The 11,632-nt window shown below is 41.3% G+C and overlaps 1 pseudogene; it reads right to left on the bottom strand.

Moving 5' to 3' along the window:
• Window positions 1-2,031: 2,031 nt before the first annotated feature.
• On the bottom strand, window positions 2,032-5,847 carry LOC122916769 (annotated as a pseudogene).
• Between the last annotated feature and the right edge of the window lie 5,785 nt (window positions 5,848-11,632).

Here is an 11,632-nt window from a genome sequence, read left to right on the forward strand (position 1 = left end):
CCGAATCAGACAGAATCCTAGCTGGGCCAGTGTGTCTCAGGATTCCCGGGATCACAGAAAGAACAGGGGTGCCTGAGTTTGACAGAGTTCCCAGGCATCAGAGCCTTCAAGACATAGGTACATGGAAAATATCCCAAAATGCGAGTATGTGTTCTAAGATCTCTAGTACTGCCTTTTCCAATAGTTGAGTGACCCATTCTCCCTGATGTTCAAGCTATGAGAATTAAATTTGAGATGATGGATGTGCTATATTAAATATATTAACAAGAACAGAAATTAAACCTTGCAACCTGTAGGGTTCCCTTCCTCTATAACATTGGCTAAGTCTACAGAAGCTGAAGGTTACTTCTACACACCTATGGTCTGGAAGCTAAGGCAAAAAAAGAGAGACTGTGGTAGAGTCAGTTGAGCCATATTACACCAGCTTCCCTCCCCACCCCCCAGTTTGAATACTGGTAAGTCAGATGTTTCTCAGGGTTTATTTTACTTAACCATTCAGGATAAACCCAAACTCTTTACCTCCCTATATCACCTTTCCTTCCTTCTTTGGATGCTCCAGTCTCTTTGATGGTTACTTACCAGGTGCCACTTCATTTAGCCATTAAACAGTTTTGACCTTAATGACTTGGATATGAATGAGGATAAAAATCCACATGGCACCTTTGGCCACTTTCGCTTCAGCAAACTGAGTAGGGTATCCAAGAAGAAACCCATGCATTAGGAAGACTTCTGAGAAGATTCCAATCATCCCCACTTCTGGTGTTCACACTCTTGTGTAATCACACCTCCCCTTAAGCATAGGCTGGACTTAGTGATTTGCCTCTGAGTGATAGAATGAAGGAAAGGTGATAGGATGTCATTTCCATTACTAGTTTCCAAAATATTGTAACTTCTCTCTTGTTTGCAAACTCTCTCCTTGCTTTAATGAAGTAAGCTGCCATGCTGGAGAAGCCCACTTGATAAGGAACCAGCCAGCTCCAGTCAAGAGCCAGCAAGGTACTGAGGATCTCATTCCAACTGACTTTGAGGAACTGCATCCTGCCAGCAACTCTGTGAATGAGTATGGGAGTTGGTCCTTCCCCAGTCAAGCCTCCAGATGAGAATGTAGCCTCAGCTGACACCTTAAATGCAACCTTGAAGCAGAGAATCCAGGTAGGCCTCACCCAAATTTCTGACCCACAAAAGCCATGAGATAATAAGTATGCATTTTTTAACCCACTAAATTTTGGAATATCCATTACACAGCAAGATAATTAATGTACCCCTCAGTTAATGTAACCTTGGGGTGAAATGTTGTGTTAAAATGGTATCATTGGGCCTGAGTAGCCTCCAGGAGGTGAGGCCTAGATGACATAGTATCCTACTGGACAAATAGTTTGGGAGCATATGAAAGACAGTTTTAATCAAGTTCTAGACTTTAAGGGTTTTCTCACTATTTGTAAAGGCCTGAAGGTTTTCAGAGTAAGCACGTTATACTTTTTATGAAAAAAAAGTAAATATTTTATTTAAGGATTTTTATTTATTTTTTTTGACAGAGATCACAAGTAGGCAGAGAGACAGGCAGAGAGAGAGAGGCAGAAGCAGGCTCCCTGCTGAGAAGAGAGCCTGATGTGGGGCTTGATCCCAGGACTCTGAGATCATGAACTGAGCCAAAGGCAGAGGCTTAACCTGCTGAGCCACCCAGGCACCCCCCAAAATGTAAATGTTTTAAATACAGGACATCAGAGCAGAACCAAATAAAGGACCCCAGGATAAAAGTGAGAAGGCCACTGTCAGGCTTTGTACAAGGAGCTGGTGCACTTGTAGAAGCCAAAAGCGTTAACTACGAAGAGTTGAATACACTGCTTCCTTTCCCTAAGCACAAGCCCCAGCCCCAGTCCCAGTGCAGCACACAGAGAACACCACTCTCTATTAGAAGAAACGTTTATTGAGGAGGATTAGTATTCTTGGTTGTGCTGAAGGTTGTTCTCATCAGAGGATATACTGTCATGAAAATTGTGAAGCTTCCTCAATAAGGACTGAATGATTTCTTTAGAGCAATGTTCCTCCCTGGAAGTCCTGGAGAAGCATTTTCTGCCTGAGTAGAAGAGTCAAATCGCTTAACATAGTACTTTCGCCAGGGGTGACCTGGCATACTTGATGCACACAGGTGGGGCTTGGATGAGGCACAAACTCCCCAGAAGGCAGAGAAGAAGGGGATTGACCCCAGCTTAATAGCTGATCCTTGAAGGCTTCAGCTTTCTGGGGATGTCTGATCCTGTCTCTGTTATGGCCGACACTTGTAAGATGGTTCTGGTTAGCACAGGCAGCTTCTTGGCTGCAGGACTTGATACTTGCCAGTTTCTTTTGTTGTGGGTCAGAGAAAGCCCAGTAGTTAGGAGGGAGGTCTCTTGTCAGACCTGTAGTTCCTCCTGCTGCTGGCTTAACTATGAGGCCTCAGATCGATTCATACATGCCAGCTTCTCTTCTAGGACATTCCCAATGGTAGTGAGCTTGTGTGCTTCAGGAGGCCGATCACTCCCAAAAGTAGCCACACTTTCAACTGGGTCTTGGTGCTACAGTAAGATAAACATGAACTTGGCTTTTTGCAGGGGACATTCTTTATGCCCTGAGTTTCTTTTTTTCTTGGAATTGATCCACTGAGAAAATTGCCTTATCTTTTTTCTGAAGTAACTTTCAAGGGGAAACTGTTCATTCTGTGACAGAGTTGGGGAAGCACTCTCTCATTTTCTGTCCTGTGCATGGTGGCTCTCCTCTCTGCCTACAGATGTCCCTACTCCTGAGTCCTCACTTTTGCATTTTTTTGCTTTGGAATCCTGAGGTCTTCCTTTCATCGCACTTTTACTTTGTAAGAAAATCGTAGACTGGCCCTTACAGAAGGTCAGCTTTGAGTCCCAGGATTCCTCCTGTTGCCCGTGCTAATTCTGCTGTCCTTCAGTTGGATGTGCAGCACCTGGGATGCTTCCAGGTCCCTGCTGCCCACACTATGTGACTGAGTCAGTGAAGCCTTGGAAGTCAAGCTATCTGAAGGAAGAGGCATGTCAGTGGGACATCCTTGAGCCTGGTTATGCTCCTCACTCTCCAGTTTAAACTTTAACTCACTCAGGATATGTCTTATCAGGTCTGATAGTTTAGAATCTTGGAGAACCAAAACTTTTGGTGAGGGGTGTTCCATGGTCAGGGCAGTTTCTACCTTACTCATGTTGACATTTATCCTTTTGGAGCTTCCCAACTCACTACTTGTCAAGGTGTCCCAAGATTGGGATTGAAGGGTACACAGCTCCTTGATGTTGAATATATCCCTGGACAGGTTGGACATGGCAAAATGTTCTAAATTATTTTCCACCATCACTTTGCCCTGTTCCATTTCTACTCTTTTACTGGAACTCACATTCTCATGCATTGACTCATGTCCAGCCCCAGCTTGCCTTGTGGGTACCTCTGGGCCACATGCGTTGTCTGGTGCAGTCTCACTGGGTCACACTTGAGCTCTGATGCTGTGTGTAAGGGACTGAAAAGTCTGGCTGCCCCACTCAGCTATCTGGATACACTCTGCAGTCTTAAGGTCAGTGTCAGAGTGTGATGCCTTCAGGCCTCTCTTTCCTTCACTGCTCACAGATGACATAGTGGGGAGAGGATGATCCACAGTGGGGACTGACTTTGTTGTTCGCACGCTGTTTCCCAAAAAAGGTTTAGAGCTTCCCTCAAGGGGTTTAAAAAAAGTCTGCTTTGGAATCCACCCCAGAAATATGCATGGCTGAGAAGGGAAAGTCAAATTGGGGGAGAGGCCATGTTTTGGCTTCTCTCAACATCTAGAATTTTATGGATTCAAGAACCCTGAGTGGTAGACCCCACCTCAGACTCATGTGGAATCTTATAATATGGGTCTCTAGCACTTGTCAGGATCAAGAAAAGAATGCTCTAGAGTGGTGCTCTGGCAGTATACCCTACCACCATTGTCTTTTTAGAATCTGTGTTTTCCGGAGCATTCTAGGAACTCAGAGAGAAAGGCAATATATTGTCATCAGCCAGCCATGAATAACACACACCTATAGGAATCCTACCTGTGATCTACCAAAACTTCTTGCCTATATGTAAACTAAGAATACTTTTCATTTGATTCTGTTCTGTGTCCTTCCTTGAGGTATTTATTAATTCATTCCCTGAGTGATTCCTTGAATGATACACACAGTTACTCATCTCCAAGGCAGTCCTCACACTGTTCACTAGATATCATTCTGGGACCCTTTGTAGGCTGTCTTCTGAACTCTTCTCTAGAATATACCAAAGACTCCTCCTCATATCCTTCCTCAGCGGAAACTTTGTTTGGGCACTCTCATGGAATCTTCCGGGGAGACCCAATTCACTCTTTGCTAGATCCCAGTTACTATGGCCCTGACAGAGAATTGTGAGTGAACATATATGCCTTTTTGCTGAGAGAGTTCTGATGATTTACACTGAGGCTCCATCACTGCTAGGGAATCTAGATTTCTGCAGTCATGGAGGCATCAGCGTGGGATTACCTTCCTTGGGCTTTGTAACTCCAGTGTCTCCTGGGGTTCACAGATGATATGAAAATGGCCAGGAAGGATTGAGACTGGTACATAGGCATGGGATGGCCAGCAAACCAATGGAAGGTTGGGAGCTCAAGGACAAATGGTTTCTTCAGGTTTCTGGAACACAGGGACTAAAGCTCACAATATTTCTTGTTGCTTCTGCAACATGTACCATCCCAGGTGTTGATTTTCAGTCAAGATAGGAGATTTTGATTCATTCTTGGATCTATTGAAAGAAAATCCACTGTCCCTAATCAGGGATGAAGAAGGTGGTATTATTGGGAGGCAGGAGGAGTAGGTGTTCACCTGAGTGAAAGGCAGGGGCTGGTTTGAGGCAAGGATTGGGGGTGTTCAATGGGGAGAGGAAATGGTTGGGAATGAGGAAGTGGTAGAGATGCTTGTATTTTGATGGCAGAGGTATTATGAATTCCATTAAATAAGACAAAGTGAGACTCTAGTGGGGAAGTACTACTAGAAAACAGGAGAGTGGCTACTAAGGATTCACTGTGCAAAGAAGGAAGACCCCAGAAGAGCTGGCTATTTTTCTGATGCAAAGTTTTCTGCCAAAGCCTTGACATAGAGGAGCTGTTGATAAATAGGGAGCTGCTCTGGTTTGCCTTCAATATTCCAGCCAGTTTTGGGGGCTGTGGTGACCTGTACATCAAACAGATGCAACAAATTCCCTAAAGATACCCACTGGTACTCTGACCACATTTGTTTGGAAAATGGCTCCTCCTCTTTTACTTTCTCTAAAATTTGGAAATCCATTCTCTTCTTCATTTAACTGTCCATGAGAGCCTGAAAGTTAAGGTGAGGGAAAGAAATTCCACTGGCCTCCTTGTGCTTAGTAGCAGAATCTCTCCAGAGATCGGTTTCTGGTTGATGGAGGTAAACTTGCTCATCCTGAAAATCGGAGTATGGTAATGTGGGGAGGAAAGGAACATATTTTTGGCATGGGCCTGTCAATAGGAGAATTCTGAACCTGATGGGTTTGAGCAGTCACTACCTCTGATTGTGGGGACATAAGTAGACAACCCACCAGGGTTATCTGGAGATGACTTCTCAGGAACAGGTTTCAATGAGATGGAAATTGATTTAGATTGAATCACATTTAAAGGGCAGTCTGGCAGTGGTGAAACAGAGTTGGTAGTGCATGATGACAAGCAAATGAATCAGTGGGATTCCTTGTCCGAGACAAATTTGGTAAGAGGTTGATACCCTGTGAAATGGTGGGGTCAAGAGCAGAGATGTTATTCAGAGGTAAAGTGCCCTCTGGTTGTCTGATCTTCATATGGTAGGAAAGATGTCAAAGGAAGGGGTAGATGTATGGAATGGTTCCCTGGGAATAAGGAATCCTAGGCTTTTGGCTCTAGTGACAGGGAGTGCTCAGGGGTGAGAGTCAGAAAAAGTCAGCTTAAGGGGTCATTAGGTTAGGTGAGAAGATGGAGGGGGTTGGGGGAAAGACTCAGACAAAGAAGCTGGCATTAGGTCTCCTGGAGCAACCGTAGAGAAGTCAGGATGAAGTGAATGATGAGTGAGCCACAGGAGCTGTAAAACCAAGGGGGATCAGAGAAGGAGTAGCATCTTCCAGGGTCTCTGGACATAATAGTTGATGAAAGTGGATGGTATCATGATGCCAGCCTAAGGGGCTGTGGGAGACAGGAGGTACAAAAATGCAACCAGGACCAGAACAAACATATGTGACCCTGGCTGGTGTGGCAAAGTTTGCCCCCCACCCAACAACACCCCCAAGACTTTCAAATTCTAACTCTGAGAATTTTCCATCCCATGTCAATTCCAGGCTTCCCCGAGGCCCTAGAAACACATAGACTCTGCTTAAAAGAGGGGTACAGGAAAGAAGGTAATGTTTACTCACCTTTACACAAGAGCAAGCATCTTTCTTGTCTTGCCTACTTCTGACAAGTTTTCTACCCTGGGAAACCAGGAGAATGATGAAAAAGAAGCAAGAGATCTTATAAGAGGCAGAATAGATTGTCCTTTAAAGATATCCTTGGTGGATTAGACTTGGAGAGCTCCAAGAATTAGGATAAAAGGTCAAATTATCAATGATAATAATAACACTTACATTATTTGATCATTCACGATGGGTTTTTGTATATAATATCTATCCCATGTAAAATACTGAAAATCACCTTATGTGGAACATAGGTCAATGGTTACCTCAAAGAGGAAGTTGAGTATCCACGATGTCACAGGTCTTTCAGAAGTTCTGACTCTATCATGTATAGCCAGAGAACAAGCCATCCGAAGTTCTGACTCTAAATGTCTCACATGGCCTCCTATTGCACAGCACCCATTGCCCAGATCCATCAGTCATGACTGAGCCTGGTCATGGTCAGAGTAGGGAATCTGAGAAGGGTTTTGCACTCTGACAGTGTTTCCATGAGCCTCTCCTCTAAGGCCTCTGTTTTCTGAGAGGCAATGTATCTAGCAGTTGGCGTCCTCAGAGATCATGTACCTGAGCCCTCATAGAAAGGAAAGTAAGGGCCAGCTCAGGTGGAATACGCAGAACCTTACCTTTCAGAGTCCCACCTTTCCTCCTCTTGGCTCTTCCCTGATGTTAGAACAAAAAGAAAAGAATGAGGGGTGGGAACTCATCTCTCACTCTTCTCTCAGAAATGGAGACATTCTTTATCCAAGAATACCAGGACTTTAATTTATAGAACTTTGTGTTCCTTGCTTTTCTCAACTTTTAAGGTGATAAAATATTTTTAATATTTACTTTGAAAAACAGAGGAGGATTTTATCTGGGAGGTCCTCACTTGATATTCTCAGTCAGAGTTCTTTGTTCAACGAGGACATAGAATCTGAAGCCTGAGAGTCACATCAGTGTTCCATTAGATAGACCCTGTATTCTAGGATATAGCTCAGACCCCAGTCTCTTCTCAGAGGCTCAGCACTCTTCTGATTAGCCCAACGTGAAGGCAGGCTTGATTGAGTGATGCTTGACATGGAATGTGACTCATGATCAAGACCTGGGAAAACTTGTTTTCTTACACAGACCTCATACTCTTCAAATAGCCCAATCCAGAACTGCAGAATCCCTGTGATTGGGCTTTTACCCAAGACCTACCACCATACCCAAATAGACTATGAATTACAAGTAGAAACGCTAGCACTTCCTAAATCCTTCACCCTGTCAGATCTCTTTTCCTAGAGGAGCTAATGTCTATTCTTTCCTTAGACTTCCCATTTTAGGTGTTTCTCTGACCTTACCGAGCTCATTTAGAAATATGAGAAGAGGAACAAGAAAATAAAGAGTCATTCTCTGAAGGGCAACTTCTGGCTCCAGATCTAACATTTTAAAAGCCTGGGAGTCATCACTTCAGTCTGTGAAAGCAGCAAAATGCTGAACAGACTAAAAATGAATGACATTTCTTGGAACCACAGTGTCAAACCACTACCTCAAATCTTCTGAGAGTGTCAGTGCAGAAAATCATACCTAAGACTCACTTACTTGAAACAGAAGGCACCAGAGGCTCAACAGTGCTCTCCTGGTACAAAACTTAAACAGACACTTTGACAAATTGCTGGAAGATGCATATGGGCTAGCTTGAGAGTAAGAAACTCCTGGGGTCACAATCTAATGGGGGCCTCCCATTTATTTATGGGTTATATTACTAGGAACCTCACCTGGTTCTCATAGTAAAGAGCTACCAAAAAAAAAAAAAAAAAAAAAAAAGCTCTTGTTTCTGACAGGTGAGTCTAGTGTCAGACAGAAAGGAGAAAGGTAACCCATTTTGAAAACATTGCCCCAGAGTGTGTTCCATAACAGAAGCCTACTCAGTGGGGAAAAGCCTACCAGAGCTTTATGCCCCATGGGAGAAGGTAAATTACCCAACTACAGCAGCCCCCTCTAGCTTTCCTCTCTCATCTATAGAGTGGAAGAAAACAAATAAATAATCTCTGAAATACTAGTGAACATCACAATCCAGGAACATAAGACCATTAAAAGACAAATGATTAATCATCTACCCTCCCCTGACACCTTACTACAGTATTGACAGCTCTGGTGTAGGAATAGGATCATAGCTAAAAAGAGCTGCAATGTATAGGTTTTATTTAGGGAGACTTAGGGTAACCTAAAGACTCTAGGGGAGACAAAAACAAGGATAGTAGAGGAAACTACAACTTCTGAAATGTAAATATTAAATATTAAAGACAGGCCAACACCTAACCAGATTAACATAAGACTTCACATTAAAGGTCTCTTTATTTCAGTTCCCATTACCCAATACATCATGTTTGGCTTTCAAAGAAAAATTACGAGGCATGCTAAAAGGCAGGGAAAAGCAAACTGATAAGACAAAAAAGCATCAGATGTACATTCAGATATGACACATTTCAGAATTCTCATTACACAGAAGCTAAAATAACCATGATTATTATGGTAAGGGCTCTACTTGAAAAGATAGACAATATAAGAAATCAGATGATGCATGTAAACTGAGAGAGGGAAATTCTATGAAAGAATCAAAAGGAAATGTTAGAAAACAGAGCAGTATGACAAATGAAGACTGCCTTTGATTAACTCCTCTGTAGGTTGCATAAAGTCAAGGAAAGAATATATGAGTCTTTAGAAAAGCCAGTAAAAACTTTCCAAACTGAAATACAAAGAGGAAAAGAATTTTCTTAATGCTAAAATTGAGAATATCCAAGAACTGTATTTCAAACTGTATAACAGATATGTAATTGGAATACCAGAAGAAGAAAGAAAGAAAGAACAGAAAAAATGACATAATAATGGCCAAGGAGTTTCCAAAATTAATAACAGTTTAGCAATACATTGTAGAAGTTCAGAGTATGCCAAGCAGGGAAATATTAAAAAAAAATGGACATATCATATTCAAACTGTATGAAAACAAAAGATAAAACTTTGAAATAATCCAGAGGTAAATAAAAACCCTACCTCTAGAGGGAGAAAACATGAGAATTATGACCTATTATCATAAACTGTGAAAGTAAGAGATTGGAGTGAAATGTTTAGTGTTGAAAGAAAAAGCCACCAATCCAAAATTTTGTATCTAGTGTATTATTCTGCAAAAGTAAAAGAAATAAAAACTTAGACAAATAAAAAAAGGGAGTTCATCAGCAACAGATCTGCCCTTCATAAATGTTAAAAGAAGTTCTTTGGTGAGAAGGAAAATAACTCAGATCTACATAAAGGAAAGGAAGAGAAGGAATGAATGAGGATCAAATAAAACTTTCATTCATCTTATTCTCAATTTACCTAATAATAATAATGGTAGTGTGTTGGGTGATTATAGTATATGGATACGTGAAATGAATGGCATCAGTGGTACAAGGGACAGGAGGAATTGGACACTCCTGCACTATCTATGAAGTGGATATGAAAGTGGACTTAGAGAAGTTGTAAATATATAATACAAACTCTAGGGCAACCACTAAAATATTTTTAAACAGAGAATAATTGATTGACTAAGAAAAGTGAGAAAATACAATTATATATAATGCTTTTTTAAAACCAGAAAAGGCAGAAAAAGAGGTGAAGAATAGGTATAATGAATAGCAAACAGTATGACAAGGTAGAGATATTAATCCTACTATATTTAAAAATCATTTGGGAGCACCAGGGTGTTTCAGTAGGTTAAGTGGCTGCCTTCTGCACATGTCATGATTCAAAGGTCCTGGGATTGAGCCCTGCATGGGGCTCCCTGTTCAGTGGAGAGCTTGCTTCTCGCTCTCTGTCTGCTGCTCTGCCTACTTGTACTCCCTCTCTCTGTCAAATAAATAAACAAAATCTTAAAAAATAAATAAAATCACTAAATGGAAGTAGTCTAAATTCACCAATTAAAAGAGGAGACTGTCAGAGCACATTAAAAAAAAAAGACCTAATTATGTCTATAAAATACTCCAAGTATAATGATACAGACAGAATAAAAACAAAAAGACAGAGAAAAATGTACCATGCTAACACTAACGAAAAGAAAATAGGAGTAATTTTATTATTTTGGACAAAGCAAACTTCACAACTTGGAAAATTATCAGAGGTAAAGAAGAGCATTACGTAACACCAAAAAGGTCAATTCTCCAAGAAGACAGAACACTACTTAACAGGTACACATGTAAGAACATAGTGTCTAAATATGTGAGGCAAAAACTGGTATAATTGCAAGAAAAAATGGATGAATCCACTGTTATTGTTGGAGATTTCAACAGCCCTAATCAGAAATGGGCAGATTCGGCAGGCAGAAAACCAGTAAAGATATAGTCGCCCCAAACAAACATCATCAATCAACTTGCTCTGATTGACATCTATAGAATACCTCATCCAACCACAGAATACATATACTTCTCAAGCTCACATGGAACACTCGCTAAGAAGGACTATATTCAGGGCCATAAAACACACCTTAACAAATATAAAATAGAAATCACACAAAGTATGTTTTCAGACCATAGTAGACCTAAACTAGAAATCAACTACAGAAAGATAACTGGAAATCCCAACATGTTTAGATTAGATTAAATGACACACTACTAATACACAGGCCAAGAAAGGAGACTCAAAAGAAAAAATATATTTTAAACTAAATGAAAATTAAAATACAACTGAAGGGGCACTTAGGTGGCTCAATCGGGCATTTGGCTTTTGGTCTCGGCTCAGGTCTTGATCTCAGGGTCATGAGTTCAAGCCCTGTCTTGGGTTCTACACTGAGCATAGAGACTCAAAAAATACAATACAATGCAATACAATACAATACAATACAATACTTAAAATTTGTAAGATTCAGCAAAAGCATCATTTGGAAGTTATTATGAATTCATCTATTTGAAAAGAAAGATTTAGTATCTCTGAGAGACTTTACTTACCTGATTGACATTTCTGTTTCCAAAGTACTGGTAAACACGGTTTCCTCTTTTGGTAGCACAGCACCAGAAGAAGGAGCCCCAAATGACCCAGCAAGGCAAGACTGAGCAAGTGTAATTGGAGTTCAGCCATGGTGCAGTAAGGCTTCTCAGACGAAAATGATTCACACCATTGCAAATGCAGTGCTGCCTCAGGCAGCTGGGCATGGAGAATCCATGTGCTA

Source organism: Neovison vison, chromosome 9 (assembly GCF_020171115.1).
Source record: "Neovison vison isolate M4711 chromosome 9, ASM_NN_V1, whole genome shotgun sequence".
Lineage (NCBI taxonomy): Eukaryota > Metazoa > Chordata > Mammalia > Carnivora > Mustelidae > Neogale > Neogale vison.